Below are 18,184 nucleotides of genomic sequence, written 5' to 3'. Positions count from 1 at the left end.
GGATGGTATGTATTGAATATGTGCTGTTTTGTGGAAGTCAACAATGTAAATTCTCTCTAGTTTTCAAGTCTTTAAATGTAGATCTCTAAATAATTTAAAAAGATTATATAATAATTTCAAAATTGTTAAACAGTTAAGAACCTATTTCTTTGGAGTCAGTATAAAAAATAGAACTATGGAAAGAATCACATGTTACTAGAAGGCAGAACATATCAGAAGTTCTGTAAATAACTTTAGACTTTCAATGCCATTATTTTCTTCTTGGAACCATAAATTATGATTGAATTAGAGATAAAAATGTTTTTTTCATCATGACCTAGTGAAAATGATTTAGGAGCAGGCTAGTAAGTGGTTAAATTCTAGAGATGAGAAGTTAGCCTCAGGACTTTTACCAGATTGAATATATGTCTGTCTTCTCTGATTGCCGGGCTTCAAGGTTAATTCTGGGGACAGCCCAGGGAGTAAGCACCTGTATGGGGGGAGTAAGGAGTGGAAGGGAGATGTTCCAGCCTCCTCCTCCATGGAAACTGACCTGGCCTCTTAAAGTGTCTTTCTGGATTAAGGATGCCAGACTAAGATCTGTTATGAGCTACCTACTTCCCCATGTGAGCTACCTACTTCACATCATTCAGAGGAGGGTATAAGGAGGGAAATGGGGGCACCAAGTAGGTCCACTCAGTTGTTTCTACCAAAGGTTCTCAAAAGGCTGGCATGTCATATACTCATACTTAAAATGCCCCTTAAAAGCATACGTTTGTTTATGCTCCCCCTTTTGCTTCATTAATTCTAGATAAGGATTATTTTACATTTGAAGTGTTTTTAGCAAGGCCTTAGAATTTCCAGTATTAACCCACTTGCTATTCTTTATAAAAGTCACAGTTTTAAAGTTACATTTAATATAGAGTGGGTTTACCTTAGAAACAATGGGGATTACTGTCAAGTGTTTTCTTTCTAAGTGGAGTTTTCTTGAGCTGTTGTAAAGGGCAGTCCTCACTAATATGCTTAAGTCTAGAAATTGCTGTTTTTAACTAATGGGTAAAAACTAGACGACTTATCTCTTTTCTCAGAAAGTATTAGTGACTTCCTGTGGGAGGAAAGAAGTGGGAGAAAACCCTTCCTACACTCTTTAACAGTTTCCTATGTTATTTTCTGTGGCCTAAAGAGAGATGCATCCTGTTCTCCTTTCCCAATTTATCACTTCCTCGCTATACTCAATCCCCACACACCCACAGGGACCAACTCTCACTTCTACTGGTTTCGTTGTGCAGTTCATTTATTTCTATAATCCTTCCAAATGACTCAAAAAAGTGGATGTGTATGTATTCTTAGAAGTGTCATCTCACTTGTTTTTAAATTATAACACCAAATGGAATTTTAATCAACCTTCCAGGTCAGTTAAATAAAAAGTTTGGTTATAAACCAAGAGTTAAAGTTACTGTTATGTATTGAGTTTTTAGCAGTGGGAAATGATTATAAATGATAATTCTTCATCTTGCAGGTTAGGAAATAGAATGATCTGAAAGCTCTTTCCTGTTGTATCTGTGACATGAGTAGATCGATTCAATAAATACATTCTACAGATTCTCAAGAGTCTTTGCTCAAGGGAAGGGCTGGGCTTGTGTGTGTGTGTGTGTGTGTGTGTGTGTGTGTGTGTCCTGTCAGTCCTAAGTAAAGTGGTAGTGGATATCCTGGACTCCTGTATTGACATTTCTGGTTGGACTTTTCTTTCTCTTCTTCCTTTCTCTCTTCCTTTCTTCCTTTCTGTTTTCCTTCTTTCCTTCTTTCCTTCCTTCCTTCCTTCCTTCCTTCCTTCCTTCCTTCCTTTTTCTTTTTTCTTTCTTTCTTTCTTTCTTTCTTTCTTTCTTTCTTTCTTTCAAGTTAGGCATATGCTGGAGTCAGTGGCTCAGCTAGGTTATATAGTTTGAGAGGAGAATTGGTAGGATTTAGAAGGAATTTTTTATGAAAGCCTTAGGGGAAGTGTTTAGTTATTTTTTGGAGCAGGGACTAAAGGAATTATCCAGAAGGTAGTGGAAAAACAGGCACTTATTCCTCTAGGTGTTTATATGAGGGTAGAGGGCTGAAAGAAAAATATTTACAGGCATGTTGATTGATCTGGGAGCCAGGTGGAGAGTATTATTAAGGATAGACTGTTTTTGATAAATGGTAACCATCCTCACTATGATAAAAATATGAGAAAGATAGGAGACCAAACGTCTTTCCTTTTTATGGGACCAATAAATATTGCCTTATATTACAATGAATGAAATCATTCAAAGAGAGGATTCCAAAGACATATGCAAATACATTTCCAAAAATAAAGTGGCTGAGTGTAGAAGTAAGAACTTTTTTTTCTTATGTACTTTTTTACTTATTAAAACACAGAATCAGGTGGAGGAGGAACACCCTGACATTCATCTCCCAGGGAATGGTCTCTCTACCCTGCATCCACATGGTGAAGCACTATAGAAGATTCTCCCTATGGGTCAGCTTCTCTCCAGTGCCAGACTCCTCAAAGGTAACCCTGCTGAAGTGTGGTTTCTGTCTTTGAACTTTTCTAGCTTTATGTTTGGAAATTATATATACATATGCATATATACGGATTTATAAATGTATACATAGTATGTACATGTAATCACTTATATATACAAATGATTATATATATAATTTTGCTTTGTATATATTTTTATAAACACAAGACATTTTGCTAACTGTATTATTTTATAATTTGTATTTTTAAGTTATTAGTAGGTTGTGGAGATGTTCCCATAATAACCCATACCATTTTTTTAATTTGTATTAATCTTGGTTTAAAAACTGCTAATTGACCCTAAGGAGACTAATAGACTACAGGAGAATGATGTTGAATGATGTGGATATATGTATGAGTGTTAGAAGCAAGAACTTTTAATGTCTGCACTGATCAAGAGGTCAGGGATGTAACCCTAAGATAACTAAATTATCAGTTAGTGCTGGGGTCTGTGTAAAATGACTTGACCTGGTAAAGAACTACTTCCTCAGAGGGATGAGGGAAAGGACAAAAATAATGACTCAGAGAGGCTTTTGAAAAGTGGTGAAGCAAGTGTCATCCATTAGAAATTTATTAATAATTTATTAGACTCAATATGTATCTGTTATTTTTTCACTTTAACTGAGCAAGGATGTACTTCCTTGCTTGGACTATGGGAAGAATTTATTGAAGTCTAACATTTCAAACTAGTTTCAACACTCAAAAAGATGTTTTAGTCAAATGAAAAGTGCAGAGAAAAATGAGACTGGGGAGAGGGCTCGATCACACAGCCAGAGCCTTGGAGACCACCTGGAAGACTAAAGAAGTGAGCACAGGTCATTGCAGGGCAGCCTGGGGCCAAGGAGGGGGACTTGGAGTCTAGTGGGAGATGCTATTCCTCACTCTCCTGTTTGGATGAGGGCTAGGAGCCATAAGTCTCTACATGTGATACAAGGTCTATAAATAATGGACCAAAACTTGGGCAATCCGAATATCGGAAGGATAGAGGTTAGAGGACTAGCAAAAGAAGAACAAACTGCCGAGAAACTACACTGAAATTTTTGGCAAAAAGGGGGGACCGCGAGGCCAAAACCTGACAAGAAATAATGAAGCCAACCTACTGGATCTAATGGCTGTGCAACCTTTATGTGTGTCCAAGACTGTGAATCAGGAGGTGGGTCTGGCATCCAGTGTCACCATAATTGGGATGCAGCCATATCCCAGGCTTAGCCAAGAAGGAATCCCAGGAAGGGAGCATGGAACCTGCAGCCCTCCTTTCCCATCACACTCCCCTGGAATCTAGGGGCATGGCCATTTCGTTAGCATACTTGAAAGTGGAATTTTTCAGGATTGTATTTGTTTAGACTTGTGAAAAATTGTTGGAAAGAAAAAAGTGTCATTTGCTTGTTTCAGAGACAGGAAATGTGGGAGAAACTGGGTGGGAGAGGGTGTGTGTATTGAACTCTAGGAAGAATCAAGAGAAAGAAGTGTCTGTAGCAGTGATTCTCCATGTGGCATTGAAGTATTTTGCCCCCAGAACATTTGGCGGTATATGGAGACTTTTTTAATTGTTGGGACTGTAGGAGAGCATGCTACTGACATTTAGTGGGGAGAGGCCAGGGAGGCTCCTAAGCACCCTACAATGCACAGGAAGTCCCACCGCCACGGCAACAAAAAGTATTTGGTTCAATATGACAATAGTGCAGAAGCTGGGAAACCTTGGTTTAGAGGCAAGTAGATGGATCAGCTGAAACAGAGGAGGTGAATGGGTCTTAGCACCACTAGGCCTGATGCAGGAAAGGGCTGAACGGAGGTCCTGTGGGTGGGAAACTGCTAGAAAGCACACAGTGTCTGCAGGGTGGGAGTGGGATGGGGTGCAATGGAGTGAGGAGTATTTGCAGAAATGTCTTTCATTCCTTAACAATGTATCTGGCAGAGACACCAACATCTGTTACTTTCGAGGGGGAGTTAATTTTGTCCCAGTTTGTTTTCTAAAGGGACCTGTGGTCAAAACATGTCTTGCCTACTTGTGCTCACTATTTACCTTCAAGCCAGAAGGAGAAAATAAGATCTACTTTCTCTTTTTGGTCTCCTCTACCATGACAAAATTCTTCCCTTGACATCACTGCTTCCTTGAGTTATCATCCGGTTTTCTATTTCCTTTAATGGCCAGTGAGTAGATTATATTTTGTGCCTCCATTTTCTTTTTACACAGCCTATCCTGCCTGTTATATTTGACTGAATCTATGCAGTGAAAGCTCATCAGTGCCCTCCATCTTACTCTACTCAGAGTCCTTATTCTGTCTGCTTCTCTCCAACTATCGACACTGTTGTCTACACTTTTCTTGAAATTTTTTTTCTTCCTTTAGTTTTCTAGACCCTTCTGGCTCCTCTCTTTCATCCCAAAATCTTTCTCTTGCCCCTTTTCTAGCTCAGTAGCTACTCCTGGTCTTTGCAGCTATATTCTCTGTCTTACTCTTTAATATATTTTCCTGGTGATGTCACTCCATCAACTCACTGTGGATGAGTTGTAATTTTTTTCTCTTAGGTCATCAGTCTTGTTTGATCTTTTAAGTTACAGATACTTACTGTCAACCAACTAGACAACTCCACTTTACTTCTATGCTGTGATCTCAAATGTTTGAGTAAAAGTTGATCATATTCTCTGTTATCAATTAGGAAGTTGTCTGATGCCTTTAAGATGTCCCCAGGGAAAAACTCATCTGACCTATCGCTGATTTGCTTCTTTGGTGCCTGCTTTTCCCTGTATCTCCTGAATCAGCTTTTCTCAAGACTTTGGACTTCTGCTCCAGTGAGAAGATTCATTTTTCTCTGGAAATTGAACACTCATTACTCACCATGTTACTTATCTACTAAGATTCCAGTTTACTGACCCTATATCTACCTCATTTCACCCTTACCAAGTGTATTGTAGACGAAATTTCCACTTTGATTAGCTTGGATTTCAGAGTCTCCCACTGATGTGCCAGGTTCACAACTCTTATACGTTCATTCTTTATCCTTCCACTTAAACCTTGCTACACTCTTTCTCATATATAATATTGGTATTTAGGTAAGAGTCTTCACTTCCTTGGGTCAATGAGTAGAAATTATGGCAATTTCTGGCTCTGAAGTAGAAGCCAGTGGGCAAAATTTGGGAGGGAGGGCAAGGAGGTCTTTTGGAACTTTTAAAATCACATGATGATGGCAGCTTCCACAGGTAAGCTTGGCCCTGGCATACTTAATTCCTCTTCTGTTTAAAGCTTCCTGCTTCATATGGCAATTACCACCCTACAGAGCAGGAACAGTGGGGTCTTGAGAGCCTGTCAATAAGAGTGAAAGAAAAGGATATGAGAAGGGGAGAAGTAGAAGGAAATTAAACTGACTTCCAGGGTTTCCTTGTTCTAGCTATCATGCACATAATTTAATAAGCCCGATGTGCTTTACTTTAAGTACAGTTTTGAAAATTTGCATGAAATGAATTTCTGCAAATAAAGTGCTATTTCAGACATACTATTTAAAATTCACTCTGGTAAATTTCATTAAGTTGGAAAGACTGCTTAAAAAATAATCACACTTTCATTTCATAGAAGCTATGCCTTTTAATATCAGGTTTGTTTGCATTTATTCCACATTTGATTTTGGAATCACATGTCCAGGAAAATAATTTCTTTTCTTCCACTGGTCAATAGCTATATTAAAATTGCTTACCTGAGGCTGGCCCAAAGAGAATTTTAAAAATCTGATCTTTCTTCTGCTTACTTTTCCCTGTGTTGAAAGCTAGGCTGAGCAATGTAAGCTAAAATAGTACCCTGTTGCCCAAATCAGGCATACTACACCAAATCCTTAGCAGGTTTTCCTTTCTCTTTATGGTGTTACATTTTATTCTTTTGCCATGCAGATTTTTCTTTTCTACTCAGAGAAAATAAAATTATTGGAGGTTTTTTTTGTTTGTTTTTATTTTTTACATTTCTAAAGGTAAAAAGGGAGATTACTAATGTTAATGAGTAAGATGTGTTACTATATTTAGGTTACACTAGGTAGGCACTTACCTTGGTGTTTTAATTCACAGAGGAAGATATGAACAAGATCAGAAATTCCTATAATTTGGGAAGACATAATTTCTGTTTTTCCTAGTATTTTAGCTATATTTTCTGTAATATTACTTATGGGAGAAAAATCAAGCTAGGGTTTACTAGTCATTGACAGTGTTGAGTTGAGTATTCATTGAAGTTGGCAGAAAAGTTCAGTAAAGATATCTAAAACATCCATAGTCATTCATCTTAACTGAAATCTTTATAGAACTTCAGACTAGATCCTGTTGTTTCTGTGGGTTGATAGTTGGCAGGAAAAAAAAGCCCACCACATTTCATCCAACAATGCAAAAATTAGAGGGCTTTTTGTTTGATTTGTTTGTTTTCTATTTCTGTGGCACACCGCTGTTGGAGATAACATTTTATCCAACTTGAAAAGTGCTATTTATAAGGTAGGTGAAATTCTATTACTGCCAATTTATAGAAGCATGAATTTCATAATGGCAAAAGCAAAGCCGAATGTAGCCAGCAGGTAGCCCTGTTTTCTGATTGTTTCATCTTGCAGAAAATGTCACCAAAGTGTAATTTGCTATTTTGCTTAGAAATTATATGGTGTGCCTAGGTAAAGTCCACAGAGTACAACATAAGGGCTTGAAATAAATCCCCAGGGCCTGAGGAAAAAAATGAAAGGAAATTCCATGTTGCATTGAAAATCATCAGGATTTGTTTATTCCTTTATTTTTAAATTAATATGATAGTAGCACATCTTCAGTTGCATAATAGAGATACCGGTTATTTTCACATGGGATTTTTTTTTTTCTGATGTAAAAAATCCAACCCCCCAGTTTCAGAACTATCCTCTTCAGGTCTGCCTGAAAACATGTGTGGGTAATTATTTGCCAAGTACTGCCAGGTTTCCACCTTTCTCTCCCATGTAGTCCATTCTCCTTACAGAATTCCAGATAATCTCTAAGAACTTAAATCAGATCATATCTTCCTGCTTAAAAATCCTTCAATGGAATTTTTATGCCATTCAACATAGAATGAGATCCATACTCCATAGCATTTGCTACAGTACTCCACACCAGCAGTTCTTCTGCATTTTGGTCTCAGCACCTATTTACACTCCTAAACATTGTTGAGGATCCTCAAAAGACTTTGTTTATGTGAGTTATAGCTGTTTATATTTATTATATTAGAAATTTAAACAAAATTTAAAAAAATTTATTAATTCATTTAAAGACAATAATGCATGTTACCCGACATTTTAATTAAAACTGTATTTTTAAAAACAAAAATCATTAAAAAGAATGGCATTGCTTTATAGTTTTGCAAATTTATTTAATGTTTGGTTTATTTTATTTTTTTTGATTTCTTTTTTTTTTTTTTATATATATGAAATTTATTGACAAATTGGTTTCCATACAACACCCAGTGCTCATCCCAAAAGGTGCCCTCCTCAATACCCATCACCCACCCTCCCCTCCCTCCCACCCCCCATCAACTCTCAGTTTGTTCTCAGTTTTTAACAGTCTCTTATGCTTTGGCTCTCTCCCACTCTAACCTCTTTTTTTTTTTTTTCCTTCCCCTCCCCCATGGGTTCCTGTTAAGTTTCTCAGGATCCACATAAGAGTGAAACCATATGGTATCTGTCTTTCTCTGTATGGCTTATTTCACTTAGCATTACACTCTCCAGTTCCATCCACGTTGCTACAAAAGGCCATATTTCATTTTTTCTCATTGCCACATAGTATTCCATTGTGTATATATACCACAATTTCTTTATCCATTCATCAGTTGATGGACATTTAGGCTCTTTCCATAATTTGGCTATTGTTGAGAGTGCTGCTATGAACATTGGGGTACAAGTGCCCCTATGCATCAGTACTCCTGTATCCCTTGGGTAAATTCCTAGCAGTGCTATTTCTGGGTCATAGGGTAGGTCTATTTTTAATTTTCTGAGGAACCTCCACACTGCTTTCCAGAGCGGCTGCACCAATTTGCATTCCCACCAACAGTGCAAGAGGGTTCCCGTTTCTCCACATCCTCTCCAGCATCTATAGTCTCCTGATTTGTTCATTTTGGCCACTCTGACTGGCGTGAGGTGATACCTGAGTGTGGTTTTGATTTGTATTTCCCTGATAAGGAGCGACGCTGAACATCTTTTCATGTGCCTGTTGGCCATCTGGATGTCTTCTTTAGAGAAGTGTCTATTCATGTTTTCTGCCCATTTCTTCACTGGGTTATTTGTTTTTCGGGTGTGGAGTTTGGTGAGCTCTTTATAGATTTTAGATACTAGCCCTTTGTCCGACATGTCATTTGCAAATATCTTTTCCCATTCCGTTGGTTGCCTTTTAGTTTTGTTGGTTGTTTCCTTTGGTGTGCAGAAGCTTTTTATCTTCATAAGGTCCCAGTAATTCACTTTTGCTTTTAGTTCCCTTGCCTTTGGGGATGTGTCGAGTAAGAGATTGCTACGGCTGAGGTCAGAGAGGTCTTTTCCTGCTTTCTCCTCTAAGGTTTTGATGGTTTCCTGTCTCACATTTAGGTCCTTTATCCATTTTGAGTTTATTTTTGTAAATGGTGTGAGAAAGTGGTCTAGTTTCAACCTTCTGCATGTTGCTGTCCAGTTCTCCCAGCACCATTTGTTAAAGAGGCTGTCTTTTTTCCATTGGATGTTCTTTCCTGCTTTGTCAAAGATGAGCTGGCCATACGTTTGTGGGTCTAGTTCTGGGGTTTCTATTCTATTCCATTGGTCTGTGTGTCTGTTTTTGTGCCAATACCATGCTGTCTTGATGATTACAGCTTTGTAGTAGAGGCTAAAGTCTGGGATTGTGATGCCTCCTGCTTTGGTCTTCTTCTTCAAAATTCCTTTGGCTATTCGGGGCCTTTTGTGGTTCCATATGAATTTTAGGATTGCTTGTTCTAATTTCGAGAAGAATGCTGGTGCAATTTTGATTGGGATTGCATTGAATGTGTAGATAGCTTTGGGTAGTATTGACATTTTGACAATATTTATTTTTCCAATCCATGAGCAGGGAATGTCTTTCCATTTCTTTAAATCTTCTTCAATTGCCTTCATAAGCTTTCTATAGTTTTCAGCATACAGATCCTTTACATCTTTGGTTAGATTTATTCCTAGGTATTTTATGCTTCTTGGTGCAATTGTGAATGGGATCATTTTCTTTATTTGTCTTTCTGTTGCTTCATTGTTAGTGTATAAGAATGCAACTGATTTCTGTACGTTGATTTTGTATCCTGCAACTTTGCTGAATTCATGTATCAGTTCTAGCAGACTTTTGGTGGAGTCTATCGGATTTTCCATGTATAATATCATGTCATCTGCAAAAAGCGAAAGCTTGACTTCATCTTTGCCAATTTTGATGCCTTTGATTTCCTTTTGTTGTCTGATTGCTGATGCTAGAACTTCCAGCACTATGTTAAACAACAGCGGTGAGAGTGGGCATCCCTGTCGTGTTCCTGATCTCAGGGAAAAAGCTCTCAGTTTTTCCCCGTTGAGGATGATGTTAGCTGTGGGCTTTTCATAAATGGCTTTTTAATGTTTGGTTTAAAAGGAGCTAGCTGGATTCTCATATCTACCTTTTCATTTAACTTATTGTAATAGCACTTATACTTCGCCTCGAATGCAAAGGCCCACTTCGCTCTGGTCTCTGCAGAGAGGTCTTCCTTTTCCATTCACTTATGCAGTCACCCTGTATCCCGTTACTTTGTTTGACTTTCTCCATAGCGTTTAAAATGATGTGAAATTATATTATCTATGTCTGTGTTTATTATCCATCTCTACCCACTCAGTTGTAAGCTCTACTTAGGTAAGGACCTTGTTTGTGTTATAAACCATTGTGTAATAGTTCTCAGTTGTTGCTTAACGAATTAACCTCATATATAGCAGCTTAAAACAGCACACATTGATTACCTTACAGTTTCTGTGGGTTCGAAATTTATGTGTGGTGTAGCTGGGTGTCTCTGGCTCAGGATCTCTCCTGAGGTTGGGCTGAAGGATCTCTCAAGCTCACTCCTGTGGTAGTTGGCAGACCTAGGTGATCTACTTCCAGGCTAATTTATATGGGCCTGGCTGCCTCCTTACATGGCTGGTGGCTTTCCCTAAGGTGACTGATGAGAGAGAGAGAGAGAGAGAGAGAGAGAGAGAGAGAATCCAAGACAGAAGCCACAGTATCCTTATGGCCTAATCTCGGAAGTGACATCCAATCACTTTTGTCATTTCTGTTCATTAGAAGGGAGTCACTAGGTCTAGATCATACTCAAGGGGAGGGGATTACACAGGATGAATAACTGGAGGTGTAGGGATCACCAGGGGCTGAGAGGCTTTTACCATCAACTGTAGCCTCAGGGTCTAAGCATAATGTCTGGTATAGTACATAGTAGGTACTCAGTAAATACTTGTTTAACGAGCATTGTGTCCAGAAAGTACTCAGTAATATGCTTGTTGCCAGAGGTTTTAGCTTTGTTTTCCAAGCAGAAAAGGGATTATTTACCTTACACAGCTTTTAAAATCCATGCTATTATTCATGGCTTCTCTAGTGTATTGTATTATTTAGGTAGTTGGTATAAGCCTAATAGAAAGATAAATATTAAATTTCTTCTGTGGGATAAGAAGACTTGTTGATGGTGCCTTCTGGGGCTTAAAGTGAGAAAATGAGTGAATATATTAGTTTGGAACTGTGATGTGTTCCTGCCCATTAATACCTGTTTTGCTCATTCTTCTTACATAAAATTTTTATTATCTAGAAAGATTGTGCTCTTGTAAGGCCATTGCTCTCTTCTGGTATCTTTGTTTGGCTTCTCTAGGGTAAGGAACACACTGAATTATGTTGACCATATTTGTTCTAAGATGTAGTAATTCTAAATTCACTAACTTTGTCCATGGACAATTGTAATCATTTTCTAAATAAATGTACTATGCTTAATTTATTTACCACATAGAATGGCTTTAGAATATCTTCATATATCTCTCTACTGTACTATAGTACTATATTAGGTCTTTTGAAGGAAATTATAGCTAGCCTTCACTTTTAGTGATGGTATAATAGCATTGTTTTTAAACTTGTTTCCAGAGCTATGTATATTGGTCATATGTTAGTATGAGTCAACCTTTAAAATTGTTTTTATGACACTCAGTTGGACCTATGACAACAAAGTTATGGTAATTTCAATGAAACGTGGGAATGGAGCAGGAGATACCTTTACAGAATTAGGAATAGGCCTGGGCTAGCTATCTGGTCAATAAAGGGGTGATCTAACAGCAGTGTAAGCCTGTAAAAGGCGAGTTTCTAAATCAGTTAAGGAGAAAGAGGCTGGAGTATTCCAGAGTCCAAATGCATTGATTTTACTATTTTGCATAGGATTTTTCAAGTGTGGATGACATCTATGGATGTCACAGATGGAGATTTTTCCCAACAGTGTTCTTGTGAGGTTGGGGCCATGTCTCAAGTTTCCTCTCAGTGCCCTAAGATGGAGTGAGACGATTAAAGGACACAGATTCTGATGTCAGACCAATCTGGGTTTACTCTGCCCTGTCATTCTCTGTGGTAAGTGAAGAAAATAATTTCTATACCTTAGGATTGTTATAAAGATTTTGTGGGAACAGTGCCTGGGTGGCTCAGTCGATTAAGCTTCTGACTTGGGCTCAGGTCATGATCTCTTCATTGGTGAGCTTGAGCGCCACATCAGGCTGCACTGACAGCATGGAGCCTGCTCGAGATTCTCTTTCTTCCCCTCTCTCGGTCCTTCCCTGACTCGTGCTTTCTCTCTCTCTCAAAATAAATAAGTAAGTAAGTAAATAAATAAATAAATAAACTTAAAAAAAAAAAGATTTTGTGGGAAAGTACATGTAAAACAAATGCCTGACATATATGTTGAGTGTTCAATATTTTTAGCTCTCTTTCTTCAGCTGAAATTTATCAGAACACTGAATATGGAAACATATCATCCCAGTGATTTTGCTGGGTTTCACACATACTCCTCTTGCTCTCATTGTGTAACAGCAAACCTTGCCCCTCGGGTATTTAGAGTCAGTTATCTCCACCAATATGGTGATTCCTTTCTTTACCTGTTTTCACAAAGTCCTCATGGTAGTCAAAGCTTCAACTTCGGTGGAACCCTTACTGCATTTCTGGAAGCAAGTGTCCAGACGAGAATAAAGTTGAGGGGACAGAAAACACAAATTCTGCAAATTGGTCACAGGAATAATGGTGAGAGAGGCCAGTCCTACTGGCACCCTGTTTCTCAGATTCCAGGTGTGGACAGCATAACCTATATAGATCAATACACATAACTACATCTGGAAGGAGAGTCCCCCAACCTCACACCGTGTCTTTCTGGAACTGGCAGCTTAGCAGAGCCTTTAATAAACTATTCCATTGTTCTGTTTGTCTGTGGACATATGCCTGCTTGTGTATCTCCTTCACTTTAAGAGATTGCTTTGGATCTTATGCCAGTAAATTGGGAATTCTGTCAGCTCTCAGATGGATTGTTTTATCTTGGCCATAGCTCCAGAACACCCCATGGTGAACTGAGGAATAGGGTGCACCTGTGTGCATTACTTACCACAGCAATGACTGCAGTCAAAGCTGGGTCAAGAGAGTGTGAGGCAGGACATGGGAAGTATGGAATATATACTATATGCTGTTTTGTAACTTGCATGTTTCTTTGAATAAATTTGTTCATGGGTTATTTTATTGTTTTTATTTTGTTAACCTGATTTTTATTTATTCTACTCATTTTCTTTTTTTTCTAATTTATTAACCACTGGTTTTATGTTTGTTATATTGCTTTCTCATGGATTTATTTTGCTTGCCTTTTCTAATTTCTTGAATGTAATACTTAGATTTTTTAAATTAGCAATATAAATATTTGAGACCATAGGTTTTCTTCATTGGCTATAATACAGTGTTTTTATTATTATTTTCTTAAAAAGATTATCTGCAATTTTGGTTTTCATTTCCTCTTTGACCCAAGAGTTGTTTAACAGAGAGGCTTTTTCTTAACCTTTTATTTTGAAGTAGTATGTAGTTTTCAAAGAAGTTATGAGAATAGCCAAAGAACCATCCTATATCCTTACCTGGTTTTACCAAATGTTAACATTTTACCACATTTGCTTTGTCATTGTCTCTGTCTCTTCAAGTGTGTGCAATACATGCACTATTCCTTTTTCCTGAATCAACTAAAAGTGAGTTACAGGCAAGATGTGCCATTTTCCTTATATATTTTAGTATGCAGTTTCTAAAAAAAAAATCACAATACAACCTAGGTAATCACAATATAACCATCTTTATAAGAAAATTAACATTGACACAACTTTATCATCTAATCCAGAGACCTTATTTAAATTTTGCTAATTGGCCCAATGGATGCCCTTTCTAACAATGGATTCAGGACTCAATTCAGGATCATATGTTGCTTTTTAGTTGTCTCTTCATTTTTATTCAGTCTAGAATAGTCTCTAAACATTTTCTTGTCTTTTACGATCTTGACATTTTAGGAGAATACAGGTCAGTTTTTGTTGTTATTGTTGTTTTTGTTGGATGTCCCTCAATTTAGGAGTCTGCTGTTTCCTCATTATGCAATTCCATTTATGTATTTTCAGCAGAAATATTATACAGGTGCTTTGTTTTGCTCAGTGTATCACATCAGGAGCCATACAATATCAATTTTTCCCATTGTTGGTAATGCTAAATTGAATCACTTGGTTAAGGTTTCTTTATTGTAAAGGTTTAGTTTTCTTTACAGTGAAGTACCTATTTTTAATCCCTTTTTAATTAGTAAGTACTTTGTGGGGAGATGTGTTGAGATTATGTAAATGTCATGTTTCTCAGCAAACTCTCCTATTAGTTTTAGCATCTGTTGTTGATGTTTGCATGATTTAATTATTACTGCCATGGCTGCAGTTTTTAATTCCATCATTCTTTTCATATTTATTCTAAATAACTGTATTATTATAAATTGCTCTTCCTTTTTCTCTCTCCTCCTTCCTTCCTTCTTCCCTTTTCCCCCTTCCTTCCTTTCTATCAGGCACTACACGTGGATTATTATCTTATTCAACAATCAAAACCCATTGCTATCATTTATTTTGATGCTCAAATTGATGCAGTTTTGGCTAGTCAGAACTTATAGCTGTTCTGTATCCTTTTGACAAAAACTCATCATTTTTTAAAAATCAATTTTATTTCTTGGCATAGTATTTGGAAGATGGATCCAGAAGCCTGACCTGACTCAGGCCTAGTCCCTTTGGTAAAACTCTAATTGGTATTTGGAAAGACCATGGGGTGGTGGGGTGGGGGGGAAACTTTATGTCTGGTTGTCTCTATTTTTGTAATGGGAGTAATCTGTATCTCGTAATTCACTGAGTTCACAAAATAATGGTATAGTGCCTAATAAAAACGTAGGATATGAAATAATGAATTAGTTCCATATTAATCTCTGAAGGTGACTAATGACTACTTTTTAGTATCATTATGAATTGATGGATTCAAATATATTTGGCAGATTTCAGTCCATTGCTATTATTATCTTTAGTGAAGCTCAAATTGTCCATCTTTGGCAGATGGGAGCCTCTTTAAGTTGGTTCTTGAGTCCTCCTGACATAACCCTAATAATCTTTCATAGCTTCCTCCTCTCTGGCATGACAAAATACTCCAGATTTATTTTATGTATTTCCTCCCTAGTCCCGGAATCGACTCTTTTTCTGAGATGGTATCTATCTCTCACCCTTTTAAAAAATCATCACCACCCCCAAGAGAAAATTAAAGTTAAATTAATGGTTTATTTTAGTGGAAATGATCTTTCAAGACCACAAGCTGAGCACTATGGATACCTCAGTATTACTGGGTTTTTACTTAGCTTCTTTTCTACTATGCCTTCATCTCCTTTCTTCCAAGCTGAACATCCTGTAATTATCCCCTTGCTTTATTCCACATTGTACCGCAACACATTCATAATAGGAGTGCTAATGCTATTACCAACAATGATTACTCCAAACAGTTAAAAATGTGCTCTGCATATGCTCTTCTTTCTCTCTCTCTCCCTTCCCTCCTTTTAAAATGATTCTACTATCTATGTCGTCTGAGCTTAGAGTCATCAGGTAGTATACTCTCTCCTTTTAATCGTCATTTAGTTGTAGTTCTACATGAAACTATTTAATGCTTAAATAAAATTTATTTAGTGTCTTATGGTAATCTCTCTCTGGCTCTACAGGTTGTTTGAAGCTTGTTCTCTAGTGGATCCTCAGGAGGGCTCATGGGAACACAGTTGCTAACTTTTTGCACATTGATATCAATTGTTCTTTATATTTGAAAGTCAGTTTGGGCTGGGTAAAATCCTTGGCTTACATTTTCTTTCTTAGAATGTCTTTTTTTTTTTTTCAACGTTTATTTATTTTTTTGGGGACAGAGAGAGACAGAGCATGAACGGGGGAGGGGCAGAGAGAGAGGGAGACACAGAATCGGAAACAGGCTCCAGGCTCTGAGCCATCAGCCCAGAGCCTGACGCGGGGCTCGAACTCCCGGACCGCGAGATCGTGACCTGGCTGAAGTCGGACGCTCAACCGACTGCACCACCCAGGCGCCCCTAGAATGTCTTAACTATATATGTTAACAGCATTTTCTTTGTAGCATAAAACAGTGCCAAAAGATAATTAATTTGATGAATATCTAGTTTCCTTTTCTTTGTAAGTCCCTTGCTCAGTTTTTAAAAAGTGCTCAAAGGGCATTTCTGTTTTTCTTCAAAGTCCAACCATTTTGCTAGCATATGTCTCGGTATTGATAATTATGAATCTCGATATGTAGTTTCAGAGAGTTTAAGGGAAGTTTTACTGAGTTTTCAATTTTTTGGCAAATGTTCTCAAACCTTGCTTAGGTATTCTTTTTTTCAGAGGCTCCTGTTATCAGTATTGGGTCTCTTTGTTTATGTTTAGTATTTGTCACTGTCTCTTAAATCCTTTTTAACTTTGTCTGTTCCTTTTTGATTTATGTCTTCCGTTCCTTTCTAATTTTTAACATATTTCTTTTCACCTTATAATTCTGTTCAGGCATTATGTATTATGTTTATTTGCTTTTTTGCTCCTCCTGTGTTCCTCATTACTGAAATGGTTTTTGCTCCTTCTGTTTATTCCTCATTACTGAAATGGTTTTTTAAAACTTATTTTTATTTCTTGTATGAGCCCTGTCACTTTATTTCTGAGGGTTTTTTTTTATGATTTTGATATTGTTTTTTCATGTCTTATACCATTTCTTAATGTCTATTTGCTCATTTTGAAGTAGTTTTGGTCTGATATATGGGCACATCCTTTTGGCATGCTTTCATTATTGGTACTGTTTTTCTGCTCCTTTATTCTCTTTTTTCCTTTTCATAAGGTATAAGATTTGACCTCAATCCTCATCTTTCCAAATTTTAGGAGAAACTAGTTTTTCTCAACTTTTAGAAGGAGATGACTCAGGAAGTATTTCTAGCTTCTAGTTTCTTTTTCTGTTGTTTTTAGGTAGTATTAAGTAATATGGTGACTTCCTTCCTGAGGTTTCCTGGTTTCTTCCCATAAGCTTTTTCTCCTCCTTTGTCTCAGTTGTCACTATCCTGCTTAACTTGATCTCCTCCCTGTGTGGTCTCTGTCTTGGAAGAGAGCCCCAGCTGATCACTTCTGGAAGTTCATAGACTACTTGGGTCTCTTCAAAGTTTACTAGATACTTCATCCTCTCACCTGTTTTTAGCTTTAGAAACTGCCAGTTTCAGCTTCTGTTCTTAAGCTGGTCTGCAGTGCCTTCCAATGAGTATTTATTGGTTTTCTGGGTGCTCCCCCACTCTTCAGGTTCATCATCTACTCTGTTATTACGTTTTACTTCTTCTCACTCAGTTGCTGATTAAAGAGCTTTTAAAGACAAAAGGAAAAAGACTTTTTAAGAGGGCAAAAATTAATTCTTGTTGGGAGTGGGGTTCATTTCTGTATCCATAGAAGGTTATCACTTAAAATTTTTCAAAGCATGGCCTAATTATATTTGTTTTAACAAAATTAGCTCATCAAAAATATGAGTTTTCCCTTATTCGATTTTGAAAGAAAAATGTGTTTTTAAAATGTAAAGGCCAATTTTCCATTTTCTTTTTATTCTTTTGTTTTTTGTTTGTTTTGTTTGGGGTGGGGGCGTGGAGGGAGAGAGAATCTCAAGCAGAATCCCATCACGTGGGCTAGATCCCACGACCTGAGATCATGACCTGAGCTGAAATCAAGAGCCAGACACTCAAATGACTGAGCCACCCAGGTGCCCCTCTTTTCATTCTTTTTGGAGAAATATGTCTTGCTAGCTGAATTTATAAAGTTAATTACTTTATCCTTATTTCAGCAGTTGATCATTTGAGCAAGGATTTTAAACTGGACATATAAATACTTTTCATGGTTTATTTGTCCTTCCATTCTTTAATGATGCTTAATTTCCAGTTAGATCATTCTCATATTCTATTGTTTCTCATATTATTAAGCCAAGAAGGTTATGAAGGTATATTTATTAACTGGAACTGAAAGAATATATGTGCTCCAAGGACCAAAATCTTCAAGGAGAATTATGAAAACTGCTGAATGACCCAAAAAACATCATAGATTTAGGAAAGAAGACTACACTGTAGA

The 18,184-nt window shown here is 37.3% G+C and overlaps 1 long non-coding RNA gene across 2 annotated transcripts in view; it reads left to right on the top strand.

Annotated features, from left to right (window-relative positions):
* The first annotated feature begins 1,901 nt into the window (after positions 1-1,901).
* LOC115506607 overlaps positions 1,902-18,184 on the top strand; it is a 34,145-nt gene continuing 17,862 nt past the window's right edge. For both annotated transcript variants that reach the window (XR_004344153.1, XR_004344152.1), the window contains exons 1-2: positions 1,902-2,024; positions 2,383-2,515. This is a non-coding gene — a long non-coding RNA (uncharacterized LOC115506607). The remainder of the gene's footprint in view (positions 2,025-2,382; positions 2,516-18,184) is intronic.

The sequence above is a fragment of the Lynx canadensis genome, chromosome A1 (genome assembly GCF_007474595.2).
Source record: "Lynx canadensis isolate LIC74 chromosome A1, mLynCan4.pri.v2, whole genome shotgun sequence".
Classification (NCBI taxonomy): Eukaryota; Metazoa; Chordata; class Mammalia; order Carnivora; family Felidae; genus Lynx; species Lynx canadensis.
The sequence above is the reverse complement of the archived record's forward strand: the minus strand, read 5'-3'. Positions and strand labels throughout refer to the sequence as shown.